A 14,576-nucleotide genomic window follows, 5' to 3' on the forward strand; every position below is an offset into this window, starting at 1 on the left:
TACTGGTGTGTGAGTCCACACCGTGAGGCAGGACTGTCTCTCTCCATAGACTGCTGCACCTGCTTTGTGTCTGTACTCACAGCTACCTACCATATACTTGTAAGTTCGTTTGCCTTTTCATTTAGCCAGAACTTTACATTTTTAACATGACTGCCTATGATTCTTGTGTTTTTATTATGCGGTAACTCTCTGTATTTCCTACTATATATGATTGCTAAATAAATAATATTTGATGGAAATTATCCTGACCCACTTAGTATTCAGTGTAACTTCGTTTAGTAGATAGTTGACAGCTTGGGGAAATCTGGAGAAACTGGGAATAAACCAAATGAAAATCGATTTGGGTTTGCTCGGAATGTGACTTTTTCCAATAAAGGAAATGACCATTGATAGCAAATGCCTGGCTGAAAATATGGCTGACACAGAAACATGACAATGAGAGTCTTTCCTCTAGGAATCTCAAGTTCTACAGGTGAGCTACTCCCACTGTAATTTATATAGTATTTAGAATGCCACATGCAAAGATAATTATTTCCATCCGAGGTGATTCCAAGAAGAGGGAAAAAAAGCAGAACATGAGTTGACAAAAATAATGAATAACAAGAAAATAAAAACATTTCCTGTTTTCCATGTGTGACTTCCATGGAATTTAATAACCAACATTATTTTTTATTTTAACAATAATCCCACAATATAGTGTTGATACAATCAAGAAAGCCAAGTCTTAGAGGAGGACACTTGTCCAAAACCATGCAGTCCAGTACAGCTGCCACCAATTTGTTTCTGGATGTCTGTGGTACCCAAAGACCTCTTCTTCCTACTATATTTATGTGGAGCAGGCAGGAGGCACAGAAGAGTAGAAAATCATGTGAAAAAGAGCATGGCAATATAGCTGCTTACCTTATTGCTTAGGCAATAAGGACAGTGAATTTTTTACAGTCAAAAGGACACTAATGATATCATGTATTACAATCATATTTCTGGAGCTGGGCGGTGGTGGCGCATGCCTTTAATCCCAGCACTTGAGAGGTGGAAGCAGGTGAATTGCTGTGAGTTCAAAGCCAGTCTGGTCCACAAAGTGAATCCAGGACAGCCAAGGCTACACAGAGAAACCCTGTCTCAAAAAAAAAAAAAAAAAAAAAACCCAATCATATTTCTGTGGAAGAAATACAAATATTTAATATGCAAATTCTATATATGCATATCTATATACTATTTGATACATTTAACAGTGTTTTTTTTTTCTGAAATTGGACAGCTTTCTTTATATCTCAAATGAACATGTTTTTATCTCAGATAATTGAAGATCAACTTTTTTATTTTCTGCATTCCTGAATTACATTATTTTCCCTTTTTTTGTTTTAATGGAGAATATTTGGAGTTTGTTGTTGTTTGTTTGTTTGTTTGTTTGTTTTACTTGAAACACTACAACTCACAGAGCCAAATAAGCTAGGTAACAAGGAGGGCCTCAGGGAGGATGCATGAATCTCACTCAGAAGGGGAAATAGAACAGACAGTGGAAGTGGTTGAAGAGAGGGAACCGGACAGGACAGGACATGAGGAGAGAGGCAAGTTGGGGACAGATGTAGGGGCAGGAGGACAGAGGGCTTGCAGAGAGAAGAGAAACTGTGGGCAGGGGCATCTCTGAGACAAGCTGGAGGTTTATAACAGGGTAGGCTCCAGGCAGGATATGGGGTGACTCTAGCTGAGCCCCCACTGCTTCTGACACAGATGCTGTTACATGCTTTGTGATCACTTCCCCCTTGTGGAGCTGCCCTGCCAGGCCACTGTAGAAGAGGGTGTGCTCAGTCCTGTTGAAGGACTGGGGTGGGTTAGGGGTGGGACCCCCCTTTCCTGAGAGGTAGGAGACGGGAGAAGAGGCACGGAGGGTAGGACCAGGAGGAGAGGTGGATGGGAACTGCAATTGGGATGTAAAGCAGACAACCAAATAAATAAAATTATAAGTTTAAAAAAATTTTCCCAGAATATTCTACTTTGTAGGAAATTACCTTGACACCCATCTCACTGCAAGAAAAATTAGATAAATGTTTAGAAGAAAATATTAAAATTCACTCCAACACAAAAGTTAAGGTGAAAAAAATGAGCTGGTTCTTAAGAAATTTCTACTTGATGCTTACCATGCACAAAAGAAGGCTGAACAAAGAAAGGCCCCCATCACATATTTCTAAACAACCACAGGAGGAGGGAAAAAAGATGAAAGTGTGGCTAAGGAGGGACTGGATGCTTACAGCACATTTGATAACATTCCCTTTGGATGCTATGGACGTAAATTTCAGAATGAGATGCCTCATCTTGCAGTAGGTTCCACACGGAGCTTACCTCTAGGCTGTGCCTTTCCCTGAAATACAAAAGCACCCCAATATTGGAATAAGTCTTTTATCTGAGCCAGCGGATCTCAACCTTCCAGATGCCTTGATCCTTTAATATAATTATTTATGTTGTGGCAACTCCCAAGCACAAAATTATTTTGTTGCTATTTATAACAGTAATTTTGCTACTGCTGTGAATCATAACATATCTGTGTTTTCTGATAGTTTAAAGTGAACCCTGTGAAAGAGTTGTTTGGCCACCAATGGGGTCATGACCCACTGGTTGAGAACTGCTGTTCTAAGCTCAATAAAATCACCCCCTTTTTTTGGTTCTATGAACAATGGTTCTGCAGAAGCCTGTTCTGGAACCATGAATGGCCCATCAGCTCTTCCATCTTTTTCATACACGCATCAAATGCAAAATCCATAGTACATAATAAGTCAGGACCACTTTGGCATGAGCACAACAGAACAATACACTTTCCTTTAAGGTAGCAGCGGATCCTTTACTCTCTGTTAGCACTTTCTATGTGTGGAAGCAACTAAGTTATCTCTGTACTGACTTTAGTGATCTGTGACTTGGGACTGATGGTTTCTGTGGTTTTCTCTCGATAGTGGCTACACTTGAACCATCCACTTTGGGCCAATGAATAATCAATTGGTTGGGGAACTTATACCTCTCCATTCAGCAAGGGAAGTGAAATGAAAAGATCAGGTGTGGCAGGCCCAGGGGTCTAAGGGAAGCCACCAGAAATGAGTTCATTTTCCCAGGATGAGGTGAAAAGATAACTGGAAATCTAAGGGGTGTGGCCTTAATGAGATGCCCAAGAGGAGTCCCAGGAGGCACATATGGAGGTTGACAGGGAGGCAAGGTTACTGGGGGTAAATCTGGGAGTAGTCCTGGGCATAAAGGCAACAGTAAAGGCAGTTAGAGCACTCAGAGTCCCAATGTCCCAGGTCTTCTCAGAAATGGAGGAGACACTGGAGATGTTTCCAGGCCAGTAGGTAAATCAGGAGGCCATAAATGTAGAGCAGGGAATGACCAGCGACACAGTGGTCCTGTTATGGAAAGCGCTTTCATTGAGAAGGAGGGCGATGATGGGGAAGCCTGCTCCTGTGCAGAAGCATTATACTGGTCCTCAGAATGATGAGCTTTTTCATGCTGAGTTTGGCTGACTTTCTGTTTCGGAGTCATTCCTATCTACTGAAAGCGCTTCTAGACTTATTTCTCCCTAGACATGTCCTGACATCATTCAAAGCTTGAGAAAAAAACCATCTCCTTTATGACAGCTCCTTTCCTTGCTTCTCCCTCCCCCTTGATCTGTCTAGGCATCTCTGCCCACCACACTCTCAGCTGATGCCATGTAGCACACTACCACTACCATGCACAGATGCATCCCTCACTCTCACCACCTAGTGACATCACTGTTGTCAGGCTGTCATCTTGCTTACCTTTACCCATGTCCTCAAGATGGCCACCATCTTCATGGGTCCTAGAAAAACCATCCTGGCCATTTTGAGCCAGTTAGGGTCTATGAAAAAAGTCTTTATCTAGCCCTAGATCAGCAAATCCTACCTATGGTGATATGTCTAAAACACTTGGGAGGAAATGGCCCATGGAAAAGTCTTAAAGGATTTCTGGCAAGAGCAAAACATCAAACAGAATGTCCAAGAAGAGTGAGGATAAAACTGGGTCCAGTTGGAGATTTACAGGTTTCCTCAAGAACAGGGAGCAGCTGGACTCCATCCAGGAAATGGAACGTCCTAGATCAAGATTTTGCAAGTGCATATATGTTATAGTGGTGTAGCTTGGTCTTCCTGTGGGACTTCTAACAGTGGGAGCAGGGGCTGTCTCTGACTCTATAATCAGCTTTTGGTACCATTTTTCTTTAACTAGGTTGCCTCTTCCAACCATAATAAGGGACGGTGGCTAGACTTACTCCAACTTGATATGCCGTATTCGGTTGATATCCATGAGAGACCAGAATATTTCAGAAGAGAAATGGAAGAGAATTAGATAGAGGAACAGAGAGGTAGTGGGAGGTTGAGAGAGAGGAGGGAGGAAAACTGTGGTCAGAATGTAAAGATAGTAATAGTTTTTTTTAAAAATCTTAAAACAGATCTGACAAGGAAGTGTTCTGCTTCTGGATGCTGACCACTCTTACAAACCCCAAATATTCCGTTATTATCCTACTTCTTGTTTTCTTTATTCTTTGTAAACATGTGGGGTTTTTTTTTCTTATAAGGTCATAGAATGTGTTCAAAGCTTTCACACAGCTGTTTATGCCTGCTTTTCAGTACTTTCTCATTTTACTGCGGCTAATACATCAACAAACGGCATCCCACTCCATTTCTCTGTGTCATGGATCATCTTTCAGAAATCTTCCCTCTTCAAACCCATAGAGTTTGGGCCACCACCTGGATGGTTTAGGGATAAAGAACACATAACTGCTCTTGCAGGGGACCTGAGTTCAGTTCCCAGCACTTGCATCAGTCAGCTCACACTTTCCTCTATGTCCAGCTGACCTCATACTCTGTTCTGGCCTCTGAGCGTACCTCCACGCATGTGCACACACTGTTCACCAGACACATGCTCATACACATAGTTAAAAATCAAGTATCACATATAGAAACAACAAGAAGAACCCACTACAGTATATATGCTGTGTGCTGATATTGTTCCTTATGTCTCTTTTCTTGGCCTTCTATTTGGCCTTAGTTTGTAGGGTTCACAAGCTTTCCAAGCTTGGAGGATGATAATGATCTCTATCTCTCATTGGCAATATGTATGGTCTGTTTACTTGTTAAGAAAAAATATAAATGGTACTACTCATCACTTAGGACTGAGAGAAACAGGAAGGGTAAGATTCAGAGCATCTTTTACTTCATAAGAGCCTTGGTCTCTGTAGTTCTATACTTTCATCCTTTCTGTTCCCTATAACTACTCCTTGAGCACAATAGTTTCAACTCTACAATCTGCAGGTGAAACAAAAAGTGTAAAATAATTTGTGTAAAGTCATGTATCCTAAGAAGTGGAGGGGCCACGGTCCTATGGCTAAGGAAGACTGACTAAAAGTCAGCAGGCAACAGTCTACTTACCATTTCTGTTAATTACTCCATTTTCAGATATTTACTCCTAAAACTAATGGCCCAAGAGGGCAGACTTCAGTACCTCATAGCAGATGCTATGTGGTTAGTGATCAATTAAGCTTATTTCCCAATACCTGAGCTGCTTTTGATGTTCACAGCTTATAGGACTCATTTCCTCTCCTCAATATGAGGATATCACATATGATATTCAAAGTGTGTAAGGTAAATCTAAGTCTCCAAAAAGCACTTAAATACAAGACTTTCCTTAAATTAGAGGTGCTCATGACTTGTTCCTATTGGCACATATTATGGACCTAAATCTATATTGTTCCTTTTAAAGCAGTGCATAAGCAAATGTGATTCCTTATATGACTAATTAGGGAGAATCAGGGGGACTTTGGAAGAAGGTTCTGTGGCTGTTTGACTTTCAGAGCAATAAAATAAACTCTAGAAAAGTGGCTCAGCCATTAAGTGTGTTTACTGCTCTTGCAAAAGATATGGGTTCCATTCCCAGCACTCACGTGAGTACCTCACAGACATGTATAGCTTCAGTCCCAGAGGTGCTGATGCTCTCTTCTGGCTCTTGCAAGATTGAGGCTTGCAAGTTGTCCCAGCCCATAGGACAAATTGAACCATGGTTCAACTGAAAGAGGGAGTGGGGATTGAAAGTGGGGGACAGATAGAGATGTGAGAAAATTGAACCAAGTCTGGAAATTTCTAATCAAGACTCTCTTTAATGCAGTTGAGTACGGTCAACAGGATCTATTGTAATCCCACTTCCCCCAGCTTCCAGGCAAGAATACAATTGCCTGAATAGCTCCCTGTAAGAACTCCCTTAATCCTCTGGATAGTTCCCTGAAAGGACTTCTGTGTTTCTCTGGGTAGTCAATCCAAAGATAGCCTAGAACACAAGACCTCCTTCAGCAAGGATCAACAACTCGAAGGCCAGAGCATGCAGCTTAAGCATGGGATTTGTCATGTCATCTGACATGACTGAAATTAGCATGGCTCCCCACAGCAAGTGGTACAGAGACATAGAAGCAAGCATACATACACATAAAATAAATAAAACTTTAAAAATATGGAAAGGACGGTGGCACACAGAGAAAGGGAAAGCAGCCTATCTGAATGTGGCTGTGGTCATATGGTGGGGGAGGATGTCCCCTTCAGTCATAGGTCTAGGGGAGGGGAATAGGGTTGAAGAGGGAGGGAGGGTGGGAAGGGAAAGAAACAAGCAAGCGGATAACATTCAGGATGTAATCTGAGCAAATTATAATAAATTAAAAATTGTAAATATAGAAATAAAAAGACATTTAATAGACTAAATACAACTTAGCTGGTTGTCATTGGCCTATCTCATACTGTACTTGCACTATTGAGTACACAATGACCAATATTGCCTTTCTTGAGTAACAAATATATTGCAAAGCTACAAGTCTCAGCTGTGTTTCATTTCTGTCTGCTAGATTTTCTAGGAAACCTTATAACACAGAGATGTATGGAAAGCAGAGATGAAGTATGCAGGGCAGGATGAAAGTGCATTAAGCATCAGGACGAAAGGCAGAGGGCTGTTTTCAAGTCACTAGAGGAAAGTGATTTGAGCTCGACCACACAAAATGCAAAATAGTGAAAGAAAGAAAGACAACAAGGAACTTGGGAAGATTATTGTAGGAAAAGGCAGCTGTTGCCCCACAAGGCATCTAGTTCAACGAAGCACAGGGATGTGGGTGGCAAGCGTTAGCCTGTGATATAGTTAGTAGGACATGGAATGAGGGGGAGCTGAGAATTAGGTAAATACTCGGGGAGCCCTTCAGGGGCAAGAAGAGCTCTTGCAGACAAACAATTCTTTGGCTTACCCAGAAAACAGTGGTTTAAGGCAACTGTGTTCTATTGGGCAAAGTCTTTTATATAGTGACCATCTTCCTTGTCCGTCCAAAGGTAAAATTTTCTGTCTTTTGAATATTGAGCAAATATCCCACTATCATTCAGCCAAGACTGCATTTGCCTCTTGCTTGGGGTGTGTCTTTCCACTTTGAATTTCTTTTTTGAAGAGGTCTGGAAAACTTTTAAATTACTATAACTGAATACCAAATCCATAGCGTTCAATTCTTCTCAAAGCAGAGCTAATGGCAGGAAGCCCTGTAACTGTGGCAGCATGCCCTTCTGGACACTTCTGTCTGTTAGAGCTCAAGGCTCAGCACGCTCTTGTCCATTCAGAATTCAGGTGCTTCAAAGGTCAGGAGAGCCAAGTCTGGGAGGAGGGACAAAACTGAGGTTATTCCATGTGTGGCCAATTTGAATTTCTAAATAATGGAGAGAAGCCAAAGACGCACTTTTAAACTGCTAGAGGATAACGAATCGCAGCCACTAAGTACTATTGCATCTTGAAATAAATAAAACTGAGATTTGCTTATCATGAGGGCAATATAATATTATGAAGGTTTATGGCCAGTAGCAGTTTGTTAGTGTGGTGAATTAGAATCTCCTAAGGGGGGAAAAAAGAAAGAAAGCCTGCTAGGAATAGCATTCCCCATTAGAGAGTACAAGAAGGACCTGCGCCTGAGAGGAAAAGGAAGGCGCTTCTTTTGTTTCCTTTTCAAAGTCTTTGTCTCTGGAAGATGACACAAGTTCTGATTTTTCCCCTGCATTTTATTTGGAATGTCATTCATTTCTAAAATTATCAGATGTATAAATAAGTTATCTACAGTTTCTTATGTGCTCATCCCGAAGACATTAAACTATAGCAGAGCTCCTTTGTTAGAAATCACTGCTGTCATGTACTGTACACATTTGTAAATCAGTTAAGATAGCATTCATTTGGAAACAAGAACTTGTGCACTGTATATGAGTGGATTTTACTGTAAGGGTGGATGTGTAGCGTATATTTGCATTTGTGTGGAGCTTAAGGACTTTAGACAAAATATTAGAGACTTAAAGTTTCACAGCCTAGGCTGCAGAGATGGCTCAGTTGGCAGAGTGTGTGCTGGTGCTGGGCAAGCACAAGAATTTGAGTTCAATCCCCAGAACCCATTGTCAAGAAAGTCAGACAGACAGACCAGACCCCCTTGGGCTCACTAACCATCCAGTCTAGCCTGTCAGACCAACAAAGAAGTATGTCTCAAGTAAGCAAGGTAACAGCCAAAGCTGAGCTTTGGTTTCTATACACATGTGCATATATATGCACAGGACTCCTCCCTCTCCACACACATGCATCCACAAGAACACACACACACACACACACACACACACACACACACACACACACACACACACACACACTACAAACTATGTTTTCTCTTTCTCCAATTAACTGAAATAATCACGCTTTCCCTTCTGGAAGATGTAATCATATGAACGTACTTTCTTCTTCAAGAAAGCTTTTTAATAAAAGCCAATGTACATGTAGTCACTTGCTTTTAAAGCAGTTCAATTTTTTATTATACAGAGCATGAACCAAAACAGAACTCTTCACTTTGCTTCCAGGCAGACTAAACATTCCATGAAACAGGAGGTTTATTTCTTGTTCCTTTCTTCTCCTGGAGTCTAACAAATCTTCCAGACATTATATTTTAAATTGTTGGGATTGAACTTGATATGTTGAATTCAGCTTTCCTGAATACCCCCAGGATTTATCTCTTAGAGTTGTGTTGAGGATTAAATCCATGGATTTAGGTAATATGTTCAATGGCAGGTTGAAAGAGGCTAATCCTCTCTTTTCAACCTTTATCCCCAGGTAGAACAGAAATGTAGACTCTATTGATTCAATACTAAGTGTACTACTTACACGGTATCCACTTATAGTAGTATTTATTTCCAGTTGTGATGCAAATATGTGTGAACACGTAACGCCTTCTATGCACTGAGGGTATACAGAGCTTCACAAAGCTTTTATTTCTTACTTTAACAACTTAGTTAATTCTTTTTAAAACTTCTTAATCATTCTTTATGATTTTCACATCATACACCCCTTGTCCCTTTGTATCCACCTTCTACTCTTGCCATCTCTCCTCAAAAAGAAAATTAAAAACAAAATAAAAAAAGCATAAAAAATCTCATCATGGAAGCTGTAGGTGTTATAGTGTGTCCAACTGTATATCCTTTTGTCAACACATCTTTACTTGCAAATGCTCATTGCAATGAGCCATTGGTCTGGTTCAAGGCCTCTGGCTTCTGTTACACCATCAATACTGTATCTTCACTGGGATTCCTCTCAAATATGCTGTTGTTGCCCCATGTCATGGAGACCCTGCAGCTTTGGATCTTCAGGACCAGCCCTTTCACACACTCCAGCAGGTCATAGATGGGGTAGATGTTGGCGTGGGCCAACTCAAAGCCTTGGATCTGGGTCTGAGTGGTAGACGAGTTGGTCATCTTGCCAGCTCTCCTGCACCCACACTGCCAGGACAAGCTCTTCATCACTGCCCTGGCTAGCTCACCCAATGCTGCAGCCAGCCAGGGTCAGGGTCAGATCACTTGCTATCATGCCTTCAGGGCTAGTTCACCTGTACCCATGCCACCAGAGTCAGTTCTACTGTGTTGCCCAGTAAAGGTGTGGGGCCCACTCTCTGGAGTGCTACAGCTGGCTGGCAAGGAGCTGGGATACTTTCCTCTCAACCATCCAGTCAGCTCACCCATGCCCCCATCACCAGGGTCAGCTCTACTGTGCTGTCTAGGTGAGGTATGGGGCTCACTCTCCTTAGTGCAGCAGCAGGTGAATGTTAGGGTTAAGGAATAGCCACACACTGACTACATGGACCCCAAACTCAAATATATGGTAGTCTATTGAATGCTTGGCAAAATCTGACCAGTCAGGGACACAGAATTGATTTGGGAACCAAACTGTGATGCTGAGACATTCTTAGATTGAGTTCTTAGAGGAAAAAAAATCCATAACCATGTAGTAAGAATCAATTCCATTCCAGGTACATTGTGCCTAGGTAGCTAGACAAAGCATTGTAAGCTGACTTGGTGGGATTTAGGGAAGGGGAGCTTGGGGGCTTTCCAGTACCCTACATTTTCTGTGAGAAAGAAACATAGCAAGGGTATGTAGTCCAACTCCAACAAAATATACATTTATATTTAACTCAAGCACATCATTCAACAAGTACTGAATTGCAAGTAAAGGCTATTCTTGTGTCAGGCAGGCAAAGCCTGAGAACTTGAACTCAGTTTCACCATTTGATAAAAATGGAGACAAAAACCAAAACGGCTTAAGTTATATTACAGATGAAAGCACGTATCAACAGAGGAGCTAGAGCTATGCTACAAAATAAAGTAGGTCTCAACAAAGGGGCTATAGTTATGCAAAAAAGTTAAAGCAGAGCACAACAGTGAGGGGAAGGGCCAGCTCTCCAGACTGCCTCTTGAGACTATGGGCCAGAAGGAGTGAAAATTTATTTAATTCTAACAGAAACTATAAGAGGTAACTATTATTATAATACTCATATATAATAAAACAGTGTATTCAAGTGTCTTTCATATTGGAAGGCATAGATTTAAGATTCAGGTTCCAATTACCAAAATCTTTCTATGAGGCCACAGTCACATTGATACCTAAACCTCACAAAGACCCAACAAAAAAGGAGAACTTCAGACCAATTTCTCTTATGAATATAGATACAAAGATACTCAATAAAGTACTCACAAAATGAATACAAGAATATATCAAAGATATCATTCATCATGACCAGACAGGCTTCATTCCTGGCATGCAGGGATGGTTTAATATATAGAAATCCATCAATAATTCCCCGTATAAACCACCTAAAAGAAAAACACCACATGATCATCTCCTTAGATGCAGAAAAAGCATTTGACAAAATCAAACACCCATTCATGTTTAAAGTGTTGGAGAGATCAGGGATACAAGGCACATACCTAAACATAATAAAGTCTATATATAGCAAGCCAATAGTCAACATCAAATTAAATGGAGAGATACTCAAGGAAATTCCTCTAAAAGCGGGGACTAGAAAAGGCTGCCCACTATATCTCCATATCTCTTCAATATAGTTCTTGAAGTTCTAGCCAGAGCAATAAGACAACACAAAGAGATCAAGGGGATTCAAATGGAAAAGGAAGAAGTCAATTTACCCCTATTTGCAGATGATATGATTGTGTACATAAGTGACCCCCAAAATTCCACCAGAGAACTCATTCAGCTGGTAAACATGTTCAGCAAGTTGGCTGGATACAAAATTAACTAAAAAAAAAATCAGTAGCCTTTCTATATACAAATGACAATTATGCAGAGGAAGAAATCACATTATCCACATGTACTATAAAATATCTAGGAGTTATTCTAACCAGGCAAGTGAAGAACTTGTTTGAAAAAACCTTTAAGTCCCTGAAGAAAAAGATTGAAGACAACTTGAGATGACAGAGGGATCTCCCTTGTTCATGGATTGGGAGAATTAACATAGTAAAAATGGCCATCTTACCAAAAGCAATTTACAGATTCAATGCAATCTCTATCAAAATACCTACACAGTTTTTTAAAGACATTGAAAAGTCAATTCTCAACTTTATATGGAAAGACAAAACCCAGAATAGCTAAAACAATCTTATACAATAAAACATCCTCAGGAAGAATCTCCATACCTGATCTCAAGCTGTACTATAGAGCAATAGTAATTAAAACAGCATGATACTGGCACAGCAATAGGTTGGTTGATCAATGTAATTGAATTAAAGACCCAGATATGAATCTACACACATACAGTCACCTGATTTTTGACAAAGAAGCCAAATCTATTCAATGGAAAAAGAATAGCATCTTCAGCAAATGGTGCTGGTCTAACTGGACTTCTACATGTAGAAAAATGCAATTAGACCCATATTTATTACCATGCACAAAACTCAAGTCCAAGTGGATTAAAGACCTCAACATAAAACCAGAGGCACTAAATCGGTTAGAAGAAAAAGTGGGAAGAGCCTGGAACACATTGGCACAGGAGACAATTTCCTGAACAGAACACCAACAGCCCAGGCCTTAAGGTCAACAATTAACAAATGGGACCTCATGAGGCTGAGAAGCTTCTTTCTTTAAGACAGGAGACACTGTCAACAGACAAAGAGACAGCCTACAGACTGGGAAAAGATCTTCACCAACCCTACATCTGACAAAGGTCTAATATCCAAACTATATAAAGAACTCAAGAAATTAAACATCACCAAACCAAATAACCCAATTGAGAAATGGGCCTCAGAACTAAACAGAGACTTCACAACAGAGGAATATTAAATGGCTGAGAAACACTTAAAGAAATGTTCAATGTCTTTAGTCATCAGAGAAATGCAAGTCAAAACAACTCTGAGATTCCATCTTACACCCATCTTACACTCAGAATGGCTAAGATCAAAAATTCAAGCGACACCACATGCTGGGGAGGATGTGGAGAGAGAGGAACACTCCTTTATTGCTGGTGGGAATGCAAACTAGTACAGTCACTTTGGAAATCTATGTGGTGCTATCTTAGAAAACTGGGAATAGGGCTTCCTCAAGACCCAGCTATTCCACTCCTTGGAATATACCCAGAAGATGCTCCAGCACACAACAAGAAACTTTGCTCAACCATGTTCATAGCAGCCTTATTCATAATAGCCAGAACATGGAAACAGCCTAAGTGTCCATCAGTAGAAGAATGGATAAAGAAACTGTGGTACATATACACTATGGAATACTACTCAGCTATTAAAAACGGAATTCCCGAAATTTGTGGATAAATGGCTTGAGCTAGAAATGATCATAATGAGTGAATTAACCCAGAAGCAGAAAGACTCAAATGGTATATACTCACTTATATCTGCATACTAGCCCAAGGGGCATGTCCCATGAAAGCCTTCACTTACCAGGAAACTGAGACAGAGGGGAGGACATCCTATTGGGACTCTAGATGAGAGAAGCATGGGAGAATAGCAAAGTAGAAGGATCCAGAGGGTCCTAGAAACCTACAAGTAGAACATTATGATAGGCAGATTTGAGCCCAGGGGTCCCGCTCAAACTAAGGCACCAGCCAAGGACAATACAGGCGGTAAACTTTAAACCCCTACCCAGATCTAGCCAATGGTCAGAACATTCTCCACAGTTGAGTGGAGAGTGGGATATGACTTTCTCACGTACTCTGGTGCCTCACATTTGATCATGTCCCCTGGAGGGGGGAGACCTGGTGGCACTCAGAGGAAGGATAGGAGGTTACCAAGAAGAGACTTGATACCCTATGAGCATATACAGGGGGAGGAAGTCCTCCTCAGAAACAGTCATAGGGGAGGGGAATAAGGGGAAAGTGGGAGGGAAGGAAGAATGGGAGGATACAAGGGATGGGATAACCATTGAGATATAACAAGAATAAATTAATAAAAAAAATTTTAAAAAGAGGTGTAAAATGAATGAATTAATAATAATAATAAAAAGATTTAGGTTCTAGAATTAAAGCCTCCATGACGTTCCTGTTCTCTCAAAATTAACTCATAGCTGTGAGCATAGATCATTAAACAGCATGCATTCAACATGCTTGAGGTATGGGGTTTAATCCTCATCATCAATTAAAATCTAAATGAAACTAAACTCCCAAGAAATGGCTGAACTGAGCATTCTCTCTGATTTTTTTTAAGTTCTTGGAAAGCTTTCCACAGCATAGGTCACATTAAAGTTAGGTGAATCCTTGGTAGAGGGTGCTAGACCCATCTCTTCTTGCCGTTGGGAGAGCTTTCTCTTGCTTAGGTCTTTATACCATATTTATGGCAAATATTTGACTTCTTCCCTAGTCTTTGTCTTTGTTTTTCTTTCCTTCCATGCTGTTCATTCAGTAAATCTCCCCACTGTTCCTTGTAGGTATAAGGTTATTGTGTAGTTTAAATGCTGATTTATGTACCACTCTTGTCTGGTTGCAAGCATTGTTCTGAGAATTTACTGTCTAAATGTTGTGTAACTTCTCCCCAATTGTCCCCCTGACTTGTCATTAAAAGAGCTTACAGCCATTGATTAATGAGCAGGGGAAATAATAGGGCAGGACTTCCTATCAGCCAGGGAGGGAAGAGTTAGGAATTTGAGTGACAGGAGAGGTCCAAGGAAGATCAGGAGGAAGGAGCTGGAGCTGAGGAAAGCTACAAAGTGCAAGTATAGCTGGGATGTTTGCTGGGAGTGAGACAGAACAG

This window comes from Acomys russatus, chromosome 24, assembly GCF_903995435.1.
Source record: "Acomys russatus chromosome 24, mAcoRus1.1, whole genome shotgun sequence".
Lineage (NCBI taxonomy): Eukaryota > Metazoa > Chordata > Mammalia > Rodentia > Muridae > Acomys > Acomys russatus.